Source organism: Tachyglossus aculeatus, chromosome 16 (assembly GCF_015852505.1).
Source record: "Tachyglossus aculeatus isolate mTacAcu1 chromosome 16, mTacAcu1.pri, whole genome shotgun sequence".
Taxonomy (NCBI): Eukaryota; Metazoa; Chordata; class Mammalia; order Monotremata; family Tachyglossidae; genus Tachyglossus; species Tachyglossus aculeatus.
The window spans coordinates 35,780,776-35,801,391 of record NC_052081.1 but is presented as its reverse complement, the minus strand read 5'-3'; the positions used below and the strand labels follow the sequence as shown (position 1 = coordinate 35,801,391).

Below are 20,616 nucleotides of genomic sequence, written 5' to 3'. Positions count from 1 at the left end.
TTGGCAACCGAAGGACAATGGTGAGAGTCCGTGTGGGGTTGAAAAAGTCCCAAGATTTTCACCTCGTGTGATGGCATCTGGTAATGCCAGGGCCCTCAGAATAATCGGGGATTGGCCTGATCCTCCCTACAATGCAGGAACCTGGCAGCAGTGCGTCTAAGCGGGATCAGTGGTCCCCCACAACCCTTAGAGAGATCCTCTGATTAGGACGGTGGGCCCCCATGCCTGAGCATATGGCCACGTACAGTTTGGCAAAGTGGACTGGAGATGAGGCTGTCTTATTCCTTGATTTCTTTTCCCTCCAACTTATGCTGCCTTTACCTGATAATGGAATAATGGGTAATATAAGGAAAATAATGCCAGTGTTTCATATTCCTTTTAAGGAGCTGCTATAGCTGTGTTTCCTGAAGACATACTTTCTTAATTGTATTTGCAGAGTATTTTTTTTAAGTCTCTGTTTTTGCACTGCACGATAAAATTGACTGGGTGGCTGTAGCAAAGGGAGAGTGAGAGCAGTTGGAGAAGACTGGCGTTTGTGTGTGCTTGCTTGTGTATGTGTGTGTGTGTTGGTGATTAAAATGTGCAAATCTCCTCTGGGGCTTATGCTGGCCTAGGCAGACAGAGTGAATTAATTCACATTTGGAAAATGATATCAGCAGTTACATGCTTGATATTGTTCAGCATGTGAATTTGCATTCATGCTCTCATTCTTGCAGGAAAAAATGGCAGTGGGGGACAGGGAGGATGTGGGTAGGGAAGAGAGGGTGATGGAGAGGGAGAAACGACAAGACACCCATAACATCTTCATTTCAATATCCCAAGCAAGCATTCATTCTGGTTATTACTGAAAGTCACTGTGGAATACAAGTATGTAATGCCACTTTCTGAGCTTATGGTCATTCTACATACCCAAGAGGGTAGCTGCAAAAATAGCACATGCTAGACATTTGGTTTCACAACTTGGGAGAGGGAACTGTATGAGAGAATAAAATTACTTCAAATGGTAATTGTAATAATAATAATGGCATTTATTAAGCGCTTACTATGTGCAAAGCATAATCTGTATGACATAAATCCGTCTTTTAGAGCCTGTATGAAGCAGTTATTTATCCATTATATTGGACCAGCTACATCTCCAGGATATCCCTGTAGGGCTTGGTAAAGGCTCTGGGCCAAAGGAGCCAACTTTCCATTGTGAAGGCAGGGCAAAAGCAGTTAATAGACTTCAAAGAGTTAGTAGTCTAGAAAACCACCATTTTGGTTCTTTTTTAGCCCTGATTAGAAACTCTCAGGTCTTGTCAGAGACCTGGGATGAATAAATCTGGGAGTATTGTTCTCTCATACTAAGAGGTGGGGGCCATCGCTCTCAATTATCAGTCAATCAGTGGCATTTATTGAGCACTTTATTGCGTGTACAATACTGTACTAAATGCTTGGGAAAGTACAGTGCAACAGATTTGGTAGCTGCAATCCCTGCCCACAAGGATTTTACACTATACAAAGGGTGACAGACATTAAAATAGATTGTGAATAGGGGGAAGAGTTGAGCTTAGCTCTGTGAGTGTGTGTGTTGCAGGGTGGGGGAGGGGGTACTTTTGTGTGGTCTTTTTGGAGTTGCTGGGTGGAAGGCTTGTTCACACTGGGTTGTGTTTGCTCCTTATTGGGTGACTTGTTTATCCCTTATTGTTGGGTAATAATAATAATAATGGCATTTATTAAGCGCTTACTATGTGCAAAGTGGGTACTATTGCCTCTTCATCTTTTTTTTTTCCCCACTTGAATTTACCATCCCATCCTGCAGACACATTTACTGTTGCTGTTTGTGCCTCTAGTGAACTGTTTCCATGCCAAATTCCCCAAAACCAGAAACAGAAGAAAGAAGTGCTGCAACTGGTCTTCAGTACTACTTGTTTCGGATAAGACCGGATCAGCCCAGAGGGACAAGTCAAATGGCAACAGGGGGAGGTTAGAAAAGCCATCCCCTTGGCCTATATGACTTCTAATACATTGTTGATGGTTAAAGCCAGTTGCCTTTTATTGGCTGGAGATGGCCAAGCACCATACTAAGTACTGGGGCAGATACATGATAAGTAGATCAGATGCCATTCTGTCCCATATCCCTTTCAGCTCGAGGGGATTTCCTCATCCTTTCATCCTTTAGAAATTGTGTTTCTTGCAGCTGTGCTGGTTCTCTCATATCCTGGGAATTTGCTGAGCTCACCTGGCTTAGGTAGTCTCACCTCGGCTCTCTCAGTGGGCACCAGGCCTGGGAATGACATTCACAGCTCTGCTTTGTCTTCGACTAGGAGAGTCCCATCCCTGCTCTGGGCCTCAGTTAACCTGCTGTCCTGCTTTTAGGAAGCCCTTGGCAACACTCTAAAGGCCTAAACCGTAGAGGAAAGGGAAAAACTGATCAATGGGATTTATTGAACACACCCAGAGCCTGGATTCTCTGCCTATGCACTATTGTATTGCATTGATGAGTGGATAAAGTGCTTCGCAAATGATAAGAACTGGAGGGTTAGCAGGGAGGAGAGAATTGGGTAGAGAATTGGAAGACACAGGGAGGATTCTTGCCAACATTTGGGTTTGGATGCACATGAATCCCTCCACAGGGGTTCCAGGCCAGCACTCTCGAGAGTATAGCCCTGGTGGCTTTGTCATTAGATTAGTAGGGTACACATTAGGGGTGGGACCAGAACCATGCTATCATTTTTGCTAATTCCTGGATCACCCCCGGCATCACGAGGGGTTGGGTAAAACTTCCTTCTCTCGGAGGCATTATAGGATAATGTGTTGATAAGTTGATAAAGTGTTTTGCAAATGCCAAGAACTGGAAAGTTAATAGGCTTAACTAGAACAGGCAATGGCTTCACTTATATTTTGGAGAGAAGATTTCTGGGTGAGACATAAGGTCCAAGCGAGTCCTGAGAAGAGAAGACAGGAGTCCCTTGAAAGACAAGAGGTTTTTCAAAACTTTTATGGTATTTTTGAAATGCTTACTATGTGTCAAACACAATTCTAAGCACTGGGATAAGTACAAGTTAATTAGGTTGGACACGGTCCCTGTCCTGTAGGAGGCTCACAGTTTAAGAGATTGTGTTGCTGGTCTAGCTGAAATAATAATAATAATAATAATAATGACATTTATTAAGCACTTACTATGTGCAAAGCACTGTTCTAAGTGCTGGGGAGATTACAAGGTAATCAGGTTGTCCCACGTGGGGCTCACAGTCTTAATCCCCGTTTTACAGATGAGGTAACTGAGGCACAGAGAAGTTAAGTGACTTGCCCAAAGTCACACAGCTGAAAAGTGGCGGAGCTGGGATTTGAACCCCTGACCTCTGACTCCAAAGCCCGGGCTCTTTCCACTCAGCCACGCTGCTGAAGGACACTTAGAGTTCTGACTTCAGCAGCACGAGGGGAGGGGAGCGCAAATTAGCAATAGATGCTTATAGAATCAAGGATATCAGCTGGTCCAGCTCCCTGTTTCCAGGCAGGTGAATACCTAAACATTTATTTTGGTAGGGGAGCCACATTTAACCAGGAATGGAGGCAGGAACCAACCCAAATGACTCACTCCTCGTTCACCTCTGGAACCACACCGGGGTGTAGTCAGGAGCTGCCCTTCCACTCCTGGCTTCCTTGAGTGGAAAGCGGTTTCCAACTTCTTGAGTCGGGGAGGGAAGGGGGCCAGGATTTTTGGAGGAATGGGCTTCACCCAGTCAGCCGGTATTCAGTAAGCGCTTGCTATGTTCAGAGCACTGTACTAAGTGCTTGGAAGACATGGGTTGGTAGACATGGTCTCTGCCCACAAGGTCTAGGGGGACTGAAAGCCTCAAAGAGCTAACAGACCCAAGGACCACCATTTTGGGTCTTTTCAGCCCTGATTGGAAGCTCTGAGAGACCTGAGATGAGCAAGTCCAGCTTGAAAATCTGTAGGGGCAGTTGCTCTCTACCTGTGGGTGGGAGTTCCTTCTTTGCCCCTAGAAGCTTCTAGCCTTGTTCTAAAAATGGCCTCAGGAGTGCTGGGAGCAGGCAAGAACTCCTCTTCCTACCCTGGCACAGAGCTTGGAAGAGCAGAAGGGCAGAGAGAAGGGCAGGCGCACAGTCTATTTGTAGAGTTGGTCCTGTGCCAGGGATGCTGGGAATGGAGAGGAAGGCCTTAGCCTCAGGGTTGTCAGGACTGAAGAGCTGAGTGACTTGGGCCAAACCTGAAGGCCTCCAAGGAGATTCTGGGAATTATAGGCAGGCAATCGCACTTTTTAACATGGGCATTTAGGAGAATCAATAAATGAGTTGAGGATCGATGAGCTCTTGGGAAAGAACAACCAGATGGGGGAAAGACAACATGGTTTCTGCCAAGGAAAAGCTGCCTGAGTAATCTGCTGGTGTTCTTTGAAAGGGTCAGCAAGCAGGTGGATGGAGGGGAACCAGCAGACAGAATGTATTTACATTTTGCAAAAGGTCTTTGGCAATGTTCCTCACAAAGGGATTTTTAAAAATGAAGTAATCATGGGATTAAAGAGAATATCGGTGCCGGACTGAAAACTGGCAAGAAGATAGGAAACCAAGGGTAGGGATAAAGAGGCAGTTTTTAGGATGGAGAAATGTAAGTAGCAGGGTCCCTGGGGATCAGCACAAAGACAGGTTTTGTTTAATGGCTTTGTAAATGGCTGGTAGTGGGAGCTTGCACTGAAATCTCCAACTCTGACGATGACACTAAGATCTTCTGGGAGTGAAATTCCATACAGGTTGAGATGAACTGCAGGAAGACCTCATAAAGCTGAGTGGGCAGAAAACTGGCAGCTGAGCTTTAGTGAGAACAGATCCTAAATAAGGCACAAAGTAATACCTAATACAAATTCCCCCAACATGGTGGCAGGCTTGGAGCCTTCAGTCACCACTTAGGAAATAGATCTTGGAGTCATGAGAAGCAGTGTTGCCTAATGGAAAGAGCATAGGCCTAGGAGTTAGAAGACCTGGTTGCTAATCCTCGGTCCTCCATTTACCTGCTGGGTGACCTTGGGTAAGTCCCTTAACTTCTCTGGGCCTCAGTTCCCTCATCTGCAAAATGGGGATTTGGTGCCTATTCTACCTCCTTTTCTTATGGTACTTGTTAAACTCTTACTGTGTGTCAGGCACTGTACTAAATGCTGGAATAGATACAAGCTCCTTCGATTAGACACAGACCATGTCCCACATGGGGCTCACAATGTGAATCTCCATTTTACAGATGAGGTAACTGAGGCACAGAGAAGTGAAGTGACTTGCCCAAGGTCGCATAGCAGATAAGCGGTAGAACCGGGATTAGAACCCAGGTCTTTCTGAATCCAGACCCATGCTCTATCCACTAGGCCATGCTGCTCCTTCTGCTTAGACTGTGAGCTCCTTGTGGGACCTGATTATCTTATACCCACCCCAGTGCTTAGTACAGGACGTGGCACGTAGTAGGCACTTAACGAATACCACCGCTATAATTATTACTATACTTTTAAATCCCGGGACATGAGTGACAGCCATCAAAGAAGCCAAACAAATGCTGGACATCATGGGGAAGTGGCTAGAAAACCAAACAAGAGGTATAATTTTGCCACTGTAGAAAATCTTGGTCCACCACAATCTGGAATGCTGATCGAGCTGTGGTCACCACACCATAAGAAGGACATAATTGAGCAGGAGGAGGTTCAGAGAAGAGGAGCCAAAATGATTCGGGGGCAGGGAAGAGTTTCCTTATGAGGATAATGTGAAAGACACAGGCTGAGAGGGCACATGATTGAAGCCTGGAAAATCCCGAAGGGGGTAGACAGGGTGAACATGGAATTCTTGATCACAAGAATCTCACAGCACCAAGAAGAGGGAACCCCCCATTGAAGCTTGAGGTGGGTAGGTGCCAAACAAATGGAAGGAAACATTTCTTCACACTCATCTCTGTGGTAAGCTTATGGAATTCATTAGCACAGCAAGTTGTGTGGGCCGAAAATATCAAGAAGCTAAAGAGCGGTTTGGACCAATTCACAGATCAATTTTCCATAAATGATTATTAGAGGGAGTGAGAGGAGAAGTCATAAGGCAATTTGAGGATTTGTGAGGAAAAATATTTATTTATTTATATTAATGCCTGTCACCATGTCTAGACTGTAAGCTAGTTGTGGGTAGGGAATGTGACCACCAATTCTGTTGTATTGTACTCTCTCCCAAGTGCTAAGTATAGTGCTCTGCACCCAGTAAGCAGTTAGTAAATACCACTGATGATGATGATAATGATGATGATTGCTATTAAGGATAGCAACAATCCTTTAGATCCTCCAAGCGTTCTGATGCTTCTGTTGGAGACCAAATTCTGGTTTGAAAAGGTCATTTGTCTGACTCAGTGATGGCATTTTTCATCTAGCCAGCTAGGTGAGTCCACAGAAAAAAAGGGAGGTCTCTACATGAATTGGTGTTTAATAAGATAAGAAACATTTGAGAAGCACTGTGGCCTGGTAGAAAGAAGACAGGCTTGTGGATCCGAGGATCTGGGTTCTAATTCTGCCTCGGCCACGTGTCTGTGGCAAGTCACTTCACTATGCTTCAGATGTCTCATCTGTAAAATGGAAATAAAATACCTGTTTTTCCTCCTATTTAGATTTTGAGTCCCATGTGGGACAGTAACATAGTCCAACCTGAATAACTGATCAACTTGCATCAACCTCAGCACTTAGAGCAGTGCTTGACACATAATAGGGGCTTAACAAGTACCACAACAAATTATAACACAGGTATAGCACTGATGACAATGCAGGGGTAGCAGTTAATGCAAAGAATCCCTGTATCCCTGTTCCTTAATTCATTCATTCAATCGTATTTATTGAGCGCTTACTGTGTGCAGAGCACTGTACTAAGCGCTGGGGAAGTACAAGTTGGCAACATATAGAGACAGTCCCTACCCAACAGTGGGCTCACAATGCCGAATTGTACTTTTCAAGAGCTTAGTACAGTGCTTTGCACACAGTAAGCGCTCAATAAATACGATTGAATGAATGAATGAATTTCTTGTCGTAGGTTGAATCTCAGTGGCCTAATCCATCCAGGACAGGTTGTCCGTTCTTTTAAAAGATCTCCAGAAATTTCACCCCACCCTCCCTCAGTGTCTTGTTTTGAGAGTCTTATGAGTTGGTGACAGGATATTATTTCTTATTATGTCTAAATACACTTTCTCTTGCTGCAATTTAAACCCATTTCCTCTTGTTCTTAAAGTTAGTCAATGACCTTCCATTAAAAATTCTTGATGCTCTTGAAGGTGGTTTTTAAGCTACCCCAAACCCTCCTTTTCCCTGAGTCTTTACATCTTTCGGCATCATCGACGTCAGTTATTTTTTGAGCAGCCCTCTGTGCGGTGCACTGTGTTAGATACTTGAAAAAAAATGAAAGCAATACATCCCATGATGAAGATGGTGTCCCTTTGTTTATTGCTGTCTCTCTTTCCTCCTCTCCAACCCCCTGCAACCACAAAAAGGAACGGTAGAGTCCAATCCGTTTCCCATGCTGCTGTCCCATTCCTCACCCGACTGTTGAGTGTCCTCTGAAGCAAACTCAGTTAGTGATGACAAAGGTGTGTGTTGGAGTGTTTGGCATTTGACTGTATTGTGACTTATTTTGACCTTGGTTTTTTTTGGTTTTCCCAGTCACTGGTGTCACTGCCCTTGAGAGGAATGACCTGGTGTCTAGGCAATGCAGCGTAAGCGCCTGTGATTGAGCTGCGTTGTCCCTCTCCTTGCAGTCAGCGTTGGTTGGAAACACTAAATTTTTCTTTTCCCAAGAACTGGTCTGCATGCTCAGCCGCTGCCAGCATCGTCCTCAGCCCCAGATGTTTTATCTCCTGTCTCTCTGTACTGCTTTCTTAGAACGAACAGGAATAACGTGGACTTTCTGTGTCCTGTATGTGTTTTTGTTGTCCAGTAAATGTTAACCAAGAGGACGTGTGGATGGTGAAGCGGCTTGGCCTAGTGAAAAGGGCACGAGCCTGGGAGCCTGAGGGTCTGGGTTCTAATGTCGGGTCTGCCGGTTGCCTGGTGTATGAACTTGGACAAGTCACTTCATTTTTCTTTGCCTCAGTTTCCTTATCTGTAAAAAGAGGATTCTATACCTGTCCTCCCTCCTACTTAATAATAATAATAATAGTAATAATGATGGTATTTGTTAAGTGCTTACTGTTCTAAGCGCTGGGGGGGATACAAGGTGATCAGGTTGTCCCGCGTGGGGTTCACAGTCTTCATCCCCATTTTACAGATGAGGTAACAGAGGCTCAGAGAAGTAAAGTGACTTGCCTAAGGTCACACAGCAGACATGTGGTGGAGCCGGGATTAGAACCCATGACCTCTGAGTCCAAAGCCTGTGCTCTTTTCGCTGAGCCACGCTTCTTCTCTATTTAGACTGTGAACACCCCCATGGGACAGGGACTGCATCTGACATGATTAAGTTTTATCTACCCCAGTCCTTAGAACAGTGTTTGATACATAGTAAGCATTTAACAAATACCACGTTTACTGTTCTTCTTCTTTTGTCCGAACAGATTTCTGATTACAATAATAATAATGATAATAATAATTGTGATTATTTTAAGCGCTTACTATGTTCCAGGCACTGTACTAAGCACTGGGGTAGATACAAGTTAGTTGGGTTGGACACAATCCATGTCCCGCATAGGGTTCACAGTCTTAATCCCCACTTTACAGGTGAGGAAACTGAGGCACAGAGAAGTTAAGTGACTTACCCAACATCACACAGCAGACAAATGGTGGTGCTGGGATTAGAACCCAGTTCTTTCTGACTCTATCCATTAGGCCACCCTGCTTCTGTTGCAGTGTCATCTGTTGAGCAGTCATTTGGATTATTATGCCTTGAGTTTGTATAACATTAGTGATCTCACTTGATCTCCCAACAACCCTGTGAGTTAGAGGAATATTGTTAACTAAAGGTTAAGTGACTTGCTTAAGGTCTCACAGCCAGTCACTGGCAGGTTGGAACAATCCAGGTCTCCGATTCTCATTCCCATCATCTCCCTGCCTGGGATTTAATTCCTTGGAGGTAGGGAACATTTCTGCCAACACTGTTGTATTGTACTCTCCCAAGCACTTAGTACAGTGCTCTGCACATGGTAAGCACTCGTTAAATACCATTGGTGATGATGATGATGATCTCAGGAAATAGTGACGTTTGAGCAGGGCAGAGTGGTAAGCAGAGAGCTGTGATCCAATAGCTTTTGGACACTAGTGGCTTTCTGTTGTTTAATCTTAAATTTAAAGTGCATCCTCAGGAATTGTCCTTACAGAACCCTCAGCCCACAGAGAAATTCCCCGAGAAGAAACTGTCCCCATGGGGAAAAGCTCAGAGAATAAAGTTTTAAATTTAGAAACAAACGGTTCCCTTTCCCCTCCCCCCGCCCCCGCTCCCTGGGTCCCTGGGAGCTCAGTGGACCCCTCCCTGAGTGCCTCACCAGCCCAGTAGATGCGCATCCTCTTCTCTTCCTCACTCATATTTTCCCAACTTCCAGCCTTCCCCCAAGCCACCAAGAACCCAAACCACCACTCTAAATCCCCAGTGTAAACGGGAAGAAGGGATCGGATTCCCAAGTTGGATTCCAGCAGAATTCACCAGTGATATTCACTGGTTGTCACCAGAACCCAGTAGAACAAATTGTACGCGACATCCAGCCCCTGCTTCCTGCCCGGCCCTCAGCAATGACGAATTTAACTCTTGACTTTTCTTGACATTAGTGGGAGGGGGTGAATGGAGTGCGTAAAGACGTTTGCCGGTTTGGATTCTGAGTCGTGCGGTCTAGAAGAGACGTGAGCCGATGTCCCCCGGCGTCTGGCTGCAGGGTCAGCATTTGACTCATCTTGGTGCTTTGCCACCCGTTCTCTATCAGTTTGATTTTGCCAACTGGTTGGTGGTCAGCCTGCCTCTTTCCTTTGCCACCCCTGCCCTCAGGCCTTGGATCCAGGCTTCACCTCCTATTTGATTTGCCACAACTCCTCAGAATCCTCCATAAATCAGACTGGCTCCTGGCTAATCCCCGGCCCAGCCCTTCCTGGTGAGGACTGGGCCAAATGAAACCCGTAATAATAATAATAGTTATAATGATGGCATTTATTAAGTGCTTACTATGTGCCAAGCAGATGGAAAGAGCCCGGGCTTTGGAGTCAAAGGTCGTGGGTTCGAATCCCGGCTCCGCCACAAGTCTGCTGTGTGACCTTGGGCAAGTCACTTAACTTCTCTGAGCCTCAGTTACCTCATCTGTAAAAATGGGGATTAAGACTGTGAGCCCCACGTGGGACAACTTGATCACATTGTATCCCCCCCAGCGCTTAGAACAGTGCTTTGCACATAGTAAGCACTTAACAAATGCCATCATCATCATCATCATCACTGGGGAGGATACAAGGTGATCAGATTGTCCCACAGGGGGCTCCTCACAGTCTTAATCCCCATTTTACAGATGAGGTAACTGAGGCACAGAGAAGTTAAGTGACTTGCCCAAAGTCACACAGCTGACAATTGGCAGAGCTGGGATTTGAACCCATGACCTCTGACTCGCAAGCCCATGTTCTTTCTACTGAGCCATGCTGCTTCACCCATCTGATATGCTGCACGACCAGATGGTCCCCATTGGGTGATGAAGGGCCACTGTACACTCCGGGGCCAGTGGTGAGGACCTGATTTGGTGGTGAGCCTCAGGGAGTATGGGAACCCTAGGACTGTTGCTAGAGTCCCTCTGGCCTCCTGTTTACAGACAGTCCAGGGGTGGCCTAGGGTGAGACCCCCCAGGGTCTCCCCAGTTTGGATCAGACCCCTGCCCACCCAGGATGGGGTCAGAACTATGCTATGGAATAGCATCTGGGGCTGGAGCACATTTGTAGGAGTTGGACATGTCATCTCTGGATCATTAGCGGCATTTATTACGCACCTGCTGAACACTGTACTATGTGCTTGGTTATCTTTCTTACACTTTAATCAATCAGTGGGTTATTGAGTGCTTACTGAGTGCCAAGCATTGTACCAAGCATCTGGGAGAGTACAAAAGACAGTCCCTGCCTTCAAGGATTTTATAATCCAGTGGGGGAGGCAGACACTGAAATAAATTACAGGAAGCACCGAATATAAGCATATATCAAAAGTGCTGAGGGGATGGGGGTGGGTTGAGTACCTAAATGCTTAAGGGGTTTGGATTCAATCAGTGGTATTTATTAATCTATCAATCAGTTGTATTTACTGAGTGCTTACAATGTGCAGAGCACTATACTAAGTGCTTGAGAGGAGTAGTACTGAAGGTAGTCATGTTCCCTGACCACAGTGAGCTTATAGACTAGAAGAGGAGACAGACACTTAAAGTAATCAATCAATTAATGGTATTTATTGTGATACTTTATACAGTTGGTAGACAGTGCCTGCCCACAAGGAACTTACAGTCTGCAGCGGGAGACAGGCACTGAAGTAGATTATGGATAGGGAAAATAAGACTCTTAAAGGTACTGAATAGATACTATTTCAAGTGTTTAGGTGACTAAGTAGGGAGAGAAAATAGGGTGGGGAGATGAGAGACTAGTCGAGGAAGATTTCCTGGAGGATATTTGGTTGCTTTGAAGAAGGGTTTTGAATATAGGGCTTTGAAGAAGGGGAGAGCAGTGGCCTGCCCAGGTGGGAACATATGAGCAAGTGGTCTTTGGTGAGAGAGACCAAAGGGAGGCACCTTGGTAATTTATTCTAGTGTTGGTCTCTTGCTAGACAAGTTTGTTGAGGGCAGGGATCATGTCTACTCAGCTCAGGGCTCTGCACACAATAGGAGTTCAGTATTACTATAAGGGCAAATACAATAGAAGTTAAAGCCAGGGACCTTAAAAAGAACTTACACTCTAATGGGAGAGAGAAGTGATCCAAATTGCTAAATGTACAACAGAAGCCCGTTTGGGTACAGTTCCCCGTGAGGGCCAAAGAAACGGTTTGTGTTTATGCTGGCGATCCTGGATCATCATCATCATCATCATCATCAATCATCATCAATTGTATTTATTGAGTGCTTACTGTGTGCAGAGCACTGTACTAAGCGCTTAGGAAGTACAAATTGGCAACATATAGAGATAGTCCCTACCCAACAGTGGGCTCACAGTCTAAAAGGGGGAGACAGAGAACAAAACCAAACATACTAACAAAATAAAATAAATAGAATAGATATGTACAAGTAAAATAGAGTAATAAATATGTACAAACATATACATATATACAGGTGCTGTGGGGAAGGGAAGGAGGTAAGATGGGGGGGATGGAGAGGGGGGTGAGGGGGAGAGGAAGGAAGGGGCTCAGTCTGGGAAGGCCTCCTGAAGGAGGTGAGCTCTCAGTAGGGCCTTGAAGGGAGGAAGAGAGCTAGTAGTATTTATTGAGTGCTTACTATTTGCAGAACACTATACTAAGCTTTTGGGAGAGTACAATACAAAAGAATTAGCAAACAGGTTCCCTGCATGAAATGTGCTTACAGTCTAGAGGGGACATGTTGAGGGCTGCAGCACAGATTTTCCTTAGAGTGGGGTTTTGTGAGAATGCAAACCCTGCCTTATTCATTCATTCAGTCGTATTTATTGAGCTCTTACTGTGTGCAAAGCACTGTACTAAGCGCTTATAGGAGAAATGGATACATTATAAATGATCTGAGTAATGAGGTGGCTATTGGGTAGCGTGACCAGGAAGGTGGGAGATTAGTCAGAGAATTTCGCTTGTCTAATCAAAAGATCTCTTATCTGCTCTGCCCTGGGCACAGGCTGAGTAAATACTGTTACTTCCACTGCTACTGCAGATGGTGTGTAGATAGGGATAGGGATGAAATTCTAGGCAGGAGTCATGGGTTGGACAAAGGAGAATCAGGAATGAGAGTTAGTTAGAAGTTTAGCTAGAGAGTCAGTCTGTTGGTCGCATTTTTTGAGTGCTTACGGTATGCAAAGCACTGTGCTAAGTGCTTGGGAGAGTATGATATAGGAGTGCAGAGTGCAAGTTTGGATGAGGCAGGAGAAGAGAGTGGGTAGGTTGGAGGGAGGCAGCTACTGCAGGAACTTAAAGGCAGTGTGCTTAAGAGCTTTTACTTTCTGCCCAAAACTATGTGGAGCCAGGGGAGGATTTGAGGATGAAGATGACTTGTTCACTTCCTAATACCTAATGCTGCAGCTGCTCCCTCCCTATGCATGTTCTACCCTTTCTGCCTGCTTACTTAATTGTGGAAATGGCCCTCCCGGGGAACCTCTCTGTTAAGGAACCGTGGAGTGGATTAATTGCTGGTTTAATTTATTAATTGCCATAAGAAGCTAATCCCAGGGGGGCTGCTGCTTCATCCTCCCTGCTCAAAAGTGGAATTTTGCTTGTCCCTCCCCTTCACTCCTCCTCCGGCACCCCCGACCCTCTAGACTATCATCTGAGTGGCTCAGTCCTTGGTTCCTGGAAAACAACCCTGACTTGGACTTGATGGCTCCATTGGCCATGCAGATTAAAAATAGATCTAAAGCCTAAAAGAAATGACAGCATCTCCTAAAGAAATTGAATGTACTTTGAACTCTCAATCGTTCACACCAGCAGTGGGAAGCTGTGGCCTGAATAATACAAAACCACAGATGATGCAAAGTAAAGGCTGTAGCTTTGACTCCAGGTGGGCAGTGGGGAACGTGGGCCTGGGGCTCTGTCTTGGTGAAGGGGGGGGGAGTGGTTCTGAGGCAGTGGAGTTTGAAAAGAATCACTACTGCAGACTGTGTACCGATGATGATGGAATTTGTTAAGCGCTTACTATGTGCCAAGCAGTGTTCTAAGCGCTGGGATAGATACAAGCTTCTCAGGTTGTCCCCCATGGAGCTCACAGTCTTAATCCCCATTTTATAGATGAGGTAACTGAGGCACAGAGAAGTTAAGTGAATTGCCCAAAGTCAAACAGCTGACAAGTGGCAGATCCAGGATTAGAACCCACCACCTCTGACTCCCAAGCCAGTGCTCTTTCCACTAAGCCATGTACTGTGGGGGCAGTGGGGAGAATGTCAGCGGGGAAAGAAAGCTGGCCCTCAGCTGGTGAGGACTTAAAGTCTGCTGTGGATAAATAATGTATTATTTCACCCAGTCACACACACAATCAATAATTGAGTATACTATGCTGCCTCTTTCAGTTTCCTTTTTGTGTGGTTTTGGGTTTGTGGGAAAGGGAGGAGAATGGGAGGGGAGTGAATTTTCCCTGTGAGCAGGTGGTTGGCTTGTCTAAGCCTCTGAAAGGAGGGGGAAGGGAAGGGAGAGAAGGGGAATTCAGTTAAGTATGGTTGAGGACTGGATCAAAACCATGGGCTGGTGGAAATGTTTCCATGTCCAAAAGCTCAGTGTCCTTTCTGCAACCTCATTCGTAGTACACGGGGTGTGCTTACAGAAGCCATGTGTTGGCTGGAGTGTCCATTAGCTAAATCAATCTGAGTGCTTACTGTGTGCAGGACACTGTACTAAGCACTTGGAAGAGTACAATAGAACAGAATCTAGATGGGGAGGCAGACATTAATATAAATGAATGTTACAGATAGGTACATGAGTGCTGTGGGGCTGAGGGAGGGGTAAATAATGGGTGAAAATCCCAGTGCGGGGTGACACAGAAGGGAGTGGGAGAAGAAAAAATGAGGGCTTAGTCAGGGAAGTCCTCTTGGAGGAGATGTGCTTTGTACTGATCCAAGAAGTCCTCTCCTCATGAAGTTCTTTTTTGGGGGGCCAGGGCCCTGAGGTCCAAATTAGAACAATTAGAGTAATAAATGGTGACAGTCTCTGTTCTCCAGCCACACAGGAGGTGCACAGCCTTTCTCGGAAACAATATGAAGGGTTTGGTTTTGTATGCACATCTGTACTTTTGAGGAATCAGGATGTAGTGGGGAAAGTGAGAGTCTTCTATGTAAACTGTCAATCGATTTGGCTTTCTAAGTACTTTACTTCTTCCTCTGCCGTTGTCCACATGAAATTCCCTGTCCTGCCTGGGAGGTTTGGTGCTCGGTAAATACCCCGAGGCCTAGAGGAAAGAGAACAGCTGGAGCTGGGTTGGAGCTCAGTAAATATTTAGTATCTGGGATGGTGAAGATGGAAGCGGTTTATTCTGGGAAGCAACTTGGACTGCAGCTAAGTAATTTGTATATGGAGAGTTGAGGACGGGCGGGGGGGAAGGCAGAACCAGTTCCTGTCTAGGGCATTTGGTCTGGTGGCCTAGCCCTGCTTGTATTACCTCCAACACAGTATTTAACAGCATGTTGTTCAGTTGGGCAGCAAACATCTGTCAGTGCTCAGAGGCTGAGGGGAAGGTGGGGGCTGATGGCAGCAATGTCTGTTGTCCACTCCCAGCTGCAGGCTCTGATGATCATTTACCTGCTGACTGGTGTGGGATCAGGCATTCAGGCTTTCCTCTTAATGAAGGGCTTCTGGGTCCCATTTCTTATGTTTTTTTAAATGGTATTTATTGAGTCCTTACTATGTGCCAGGCACTGTACTGAGTGCTGGGGTAAGATACAAGATAATTATGTTGGACGCAATCCGTGCCCCGTGTTGGGTTCACAGTCTTAATCCTCATTTTACAAATGATTCAACTGAGGCACAAAGAAGTGAAGTGACTTACCCAAGTTCACACAGAAGACAAGTGGCAGATCTGGGATTAGAATCCAGGTCCTACTAACTCCCAGGCCTGTGCTCTATCCATTAGGCCGTGCTGCTTCCCAAAGTTTGCTGTTTGACCTCTGGACCGGACTCTTCCTCCCAGCCCTGAAGTTGAGGGGAGGGGCCCATTTTAATGGTCCCCCCTGCCCTTTTGACTTTCTCATTCTTTTCCCCTTCCTTCTTTTGCTTTTCTTCCTCACCTGTCTCTCTCCCCACCACCCCATCCCCAAACCGCTGACCATAAATAAGGATCCGTTTTTCACGTGGAGATTTTGAGTTTTGCCCTCCAGAACTTTGGCTGAAGGAGATTTCCAGGATGGGAAAGCTGCTGAAGAGGGTGGAGAGCCAGGTCCCAGACCTCAGGCAGTGGTCCTGCTAAGTGGCACCATCAGGTGACCCTATGTGCTGCACACTCTAAATCCTAGGTCATCTTCTGGGGCCTTTTATGGGGTACATTAGTTCCACATGATCAGCTGGGGCTGACAGAATTGATCCTACCCCTCCTGGGTGGCCCTAGGCTGTTTCTGGGCTCTGAGACCAAGTGTACTTGAATGCTGCGAGACTATTTCTTAGTCCTAGAGCTAGAGGTGGTTCCTTGGTCAGAAACCTTTTCTACTCATGGCAGAGCCCAGCAGACATTCCCCTCCTATTATCTCCCCAACCCACCAACAGACCCCTGGCCCTCTCCACTGAGGTGGCATGTGGGTATTTCAGGGATTAGGAATCAAGCGGGAAGTCTGAAAGTAGCTCCGTCAACTGGACTGACATGTCAGGATTCTTGGAGCAGGTTCACAGGTGGAATTTGTAGCTCCAGAACCGTAGCTCCTGTCTTCAGGGCAGAATCCCTGTTAGCATTAGGCCAAGGTACAGGGCTCATTGGAAAGTTCTAGTCAAAAAATAGATACAGCCTTCATTTCTTGTTCCTGATTTAGGGAGGTGCTGGGTGATTCAATTCCGGTTTTCTTGTCCATCTGTAGATTTTTCCAGTCTGAAATACTGGGAGGCTTTCTGGTGAGGAGCTGAAATTTCACAATAATAAATAAAAAATGTTTTAAAAGAATAATGGCATTTGTCAAGTGCCTACTATGTGCTAAGCACTGTACATTGGGGTAAGTATAAGATAATCAGACTGGACATAGTGCCTGCTCTACATTTCTGTAACATAAATTATTTTTATTAATGTTTGTCTCCCCTCAAGACTGTAAGCGTGTTGAGGGAAGGGAATGCGAATACCACCTCTATTCTATTTATTTTATTTTGTTAGTATGTTTGGTTTTGTTCTCTGTCTCCTTCTTTTAGATTGTGAGCCCACTGTTGGGTAGGGACTGTCTCTATATGTTGCCAACTTGTACTTCCCAAGCGCTTAGTACAGTGCTCTGCACACAGTAAGTGCCTCAATAAAATACCATTGATGATGATGTATGAGGCTCACAGCCTTGTAGGGAGAAGACCAGGTAATCCCCATTTGACAGATGAGGAAACCGAGGCATAGAGAAGTTAAATGATTTGGCTATGGTCACAGAGCAGGCAAGGAGCAGGTCCAGGATTAGGACCTCCAGATCTGGTGATCCCAGACCTGAGACTTTTCCACTAGGCCATGCTGCTTCTCAGAGTCCTAAACTCTCCTGTCTCATCCTAGTCAAAGCCACCGAATTACAGGGTGGGAAAAATTATTGAGAGATTATCTCAGTCATCCCCCTGCCTTGAAGCAGAGCTACACCTAAACAGTGTCAGTCCGATGCCCTCTCTAGGGTGTAAGGATCCCCCCCACCTCCTCCGGCGTCATCACTTGGGAAGCAATGCCACCATCTCCTTTGGCCACCAGAGATAGCTTCTAACACCACACCTGTTCAGGAAATCCTCCTTTATGTCTAACCTCACTCCTTCTAGCTGCAGTTCATGCTGTATTTCTTCTTGTTCCTCTAGTCCTCTTTGATCCCCCTTAGTTCTGCAGATAAGAGAACTCATGCATCACCTCAGTTTGCACTGGGCAGATTGAAGATCTGTAAATCCTTTTCAACAGGCATCAGCTGGCAGCCCCTCTCAGCCGGCTCCTGGAATTAGACTGTCTGGTGACGGAGTTTGCTCCGAGGGCAGAGAGGATTGCGGAGGGGAACAGCATGAGCGGTTACTGAGTTGATGCTTTGGAGTAGGTCCCCAGGGCTCTGAGGCCTGAAGCTTGGGCAGAAAATGGTATGGGAGCGTCTTTCTCGGAAGAGTCTGTGATTGCCACTGAACTAAACCAAGTCTCTGAGATTGTGGTGGGTGACTGGTCTGGATTGATGATTTTATGGGCAGGAAATTTGTCTGCTTATTGTTGTATTGTACTTTTCCAAGCACTTAGTATGGTGCTGTGCACACAGTAGCTCAATAAATACGATTGAATGAATGAATGAATACATAACCCTGTTCCTAGCACAGTGCTTGGCAAATAGTATGTGCTTAGTAAATACTTTCAGCAAACACACCAGCTCCCTCTGAGGGAGGGGAAGCCTGGGCTGAGATCTGCAGACCCAAGCTCCAGGATCCCACTGAGGTACGTGAAGTAGTCAGAGGGCCTCATGAGTGGGGTTTGATAAGGCTGCCTCCAGGGTGCCTCCTGTGCTTGGACATTTTCAAGGTGAAATGTAATTCATCCTTGCCTTCAGTTGGTCATTGCTTGAGTCCTCTCCTTTCTCTCCTTCTCTCTCCACTCCCCACTCTGCGACCAAAATCCCCCACCTCAAGAGTGAACTGCAGAGCCTGGTAGAAAGCCAGAGCAAGATGCAGGAGCAAAGCAAGGGCTGGAAACTGGCCAGGATCTATCTGGCCCATGACACCCAGCTGGAATTGCTTCACTCTTCACTCTGACATTTCCCCCTTCTGGAATTTATTTGAGTATCTTTCTCTCCCTCTAGATTGTAAGCACCTCATGGGCAGGGATCATGTCTGCAAATCTATTGTATTGTACTTCCCCAAGCGCTTAGAACTGTGCCCTGCACACAGTTAAATGCTCAATAGATACCACTGATTGATTGATAGAACAGTGTTCCCTGCTAATCAGCCCAAGCCCATTCTATAAACCACTCTGATGTCTGCTTTAGCTAGCGATTGGGTTTTTTAAATGGAAAAGGGTTTGCTATTGCTAAAACTTGCTGCTGCTTGGTCCTGTTCTCCTGAGGGTGTTAGTTTTGGAGTTGGGGCTGGGGAGTTGTTTCCTTATGCTTTTCTTCTCTTCCCTTTCCTTGGCCTCCTCCAACTCCCAGGCCTCACAGCTGAGAAGGTGCTCCGCTCTTCACGTGGAGGCTCCGTGGTGGGGAATCCCATTCCATACGAGTGGCCCATTTGCAAAATAGGCCGAGAAGCCCCTCCCTGAGGAGGAGCAACTGCCAGGACTTTCTCTCTGGGGCCTGGGCAGAGTGACAGGAGGGCAGTGGAAGGGGGAATTGGACAGCTGTGGGGCCTTGGGCATAGGGAGTTTCCATTGAATCAACACTGGGAGCTTTGTTTGAGCCCCTCCCCCTTGCCTCCTCACCTGGCAGCCCAGCCCAGTGTAGTGCGTGATGCTGTCATCTGGGCCCCAGGGCAGGAGGGCAGGGAAGAAGAGTGAGGCGGAGAGAAGGAGAATGCTCTCTGGCACTTGGCTCCCCTTTGGACCCTGGAATTAGTGGGCTGAAGCTTTTATCTGAGGAGTCAGGAAGAGACTTTCTGTTTAATGGCTTCATTGGCCTTGGCTGCCATTGAGTTCAGGTAAACCGAGTCAGACCCCCAGCTCCTTAAGATGGTTGAGCAGGGTGTGCGAGGCTCCTACGTGAGCTGAGCCATCCTGCTGGCCCCGAGTTTGTGTGAAGCTGAAACAGGTCAGATTTCGGAACTCCTACGGGCCTAGGGGTCAGAAGGACTGGGTTCTAATCCCGGCTCCACCACTTGTCTGCTGTGTGACCTTGGGCAAGTCACTTCACTTCTCTGGACCTCAGTTACCTCATCTGTAATATGAGGATTAAGAGTGTGAGCCCCATGTGGGACGGGGACTGTGTCTGACCTGATCACCTCACATCTACCTCAGGACTTATAACAGTGCTTGGCACAGAGTAAGCACTCAACAAGTACCATTATTATTACCCCCAGACTGGGGCACTGTGCTTCTGTGGTCATTCTAAACCTGTCCCCTTGGGCTGTGGGAGTTGCACCTCCCAGCATTTCATGGGGCAGCCAGTGAGCCAAAGTCAACTTTCCATTCACTGTAACCTTACTTCCAGTCCGATTTAGTGCTTGGATGCAGTCTGGGGTCAGGACTGGGATGAGCATGGACTGGTGCAGGCTGGGTTTTGCCAGCCCCGGGACTTCTGGGTGAGCAGGGCTCACGTGTGGAGATGCTCCATCACTAAGGTGGTGATTGACTGTTCTGGAAGTAAAGAGCTAATTATCCAAATATATCTTACCTGATGACCCTCCATCATCCAAATCAAGGCTAGTACCATAAGCAAAACCCCCAAACCTCAGGATTAACTAAATGGAATTGGGTATGTGCTGGCGGGAGTTAGCCAGACCAATGTTGTTTGATTATCTAGCTTAGTTTCAGTCCCAGTTGTTTAGATAACAGACATTTCAATCTACATTGTTTCAACTCCTCTGCCAGATTCAGCCTCCATGCAGCGGGTCTGACTGCTCTGTCTGCATGTGATCCCTCTTTTATTTTGTCCAAGGGGCCCTAGGCCCATCTCTGGATCCCTACGAAGGCAGTTTCCCAGAAGGGACAGATCTGATCTGCCCTTAGCAGCAGGTCAGGCTGCCCTTTGTCCTTGGAAGGAGGGAGAAAACCCTGGCTCACAGTTCAGAAGGACACAGAGGCCGCCCAGCAGGTCAAGAGCCCCTTAGGAGGTTGAACCGGGAAGCTGGAGAAGGCCGTTCTGGTTAAGTGGTGCCATGGAACACCCGATTGCTTCCTGCTGGTTC

General features: G+C 46.5%; 1 protein-coding gene across 2 annotated transcripts in view; it reads left to right on the top strand.

Moving 5' to 3' along the window:
* The window catches only part of NEURL1 (neuralized E3 ubiquitin protein ligase 1), a 94,707-nt gene that overhangs the window by 10,953 nt on the left and 63,138 nt on the right, over positions 1-20,616 (top strand). The window contains exon 1 of one of the 2 annotated variants that reach the window (XM_038758294.1): positions 17,827-17,874. The exons of the other annotated variant lie outside the window; for it this stretch is intronic. The gene's annotated coding sequence lies outside the window, so the exon portion shown is untranslated. Of the gene's footprint in view, positions 1-17,826; positions 17,875-20,616 lie in introns of those variants that run through there. 2 annotated transcript variants of the gene reach the window in all.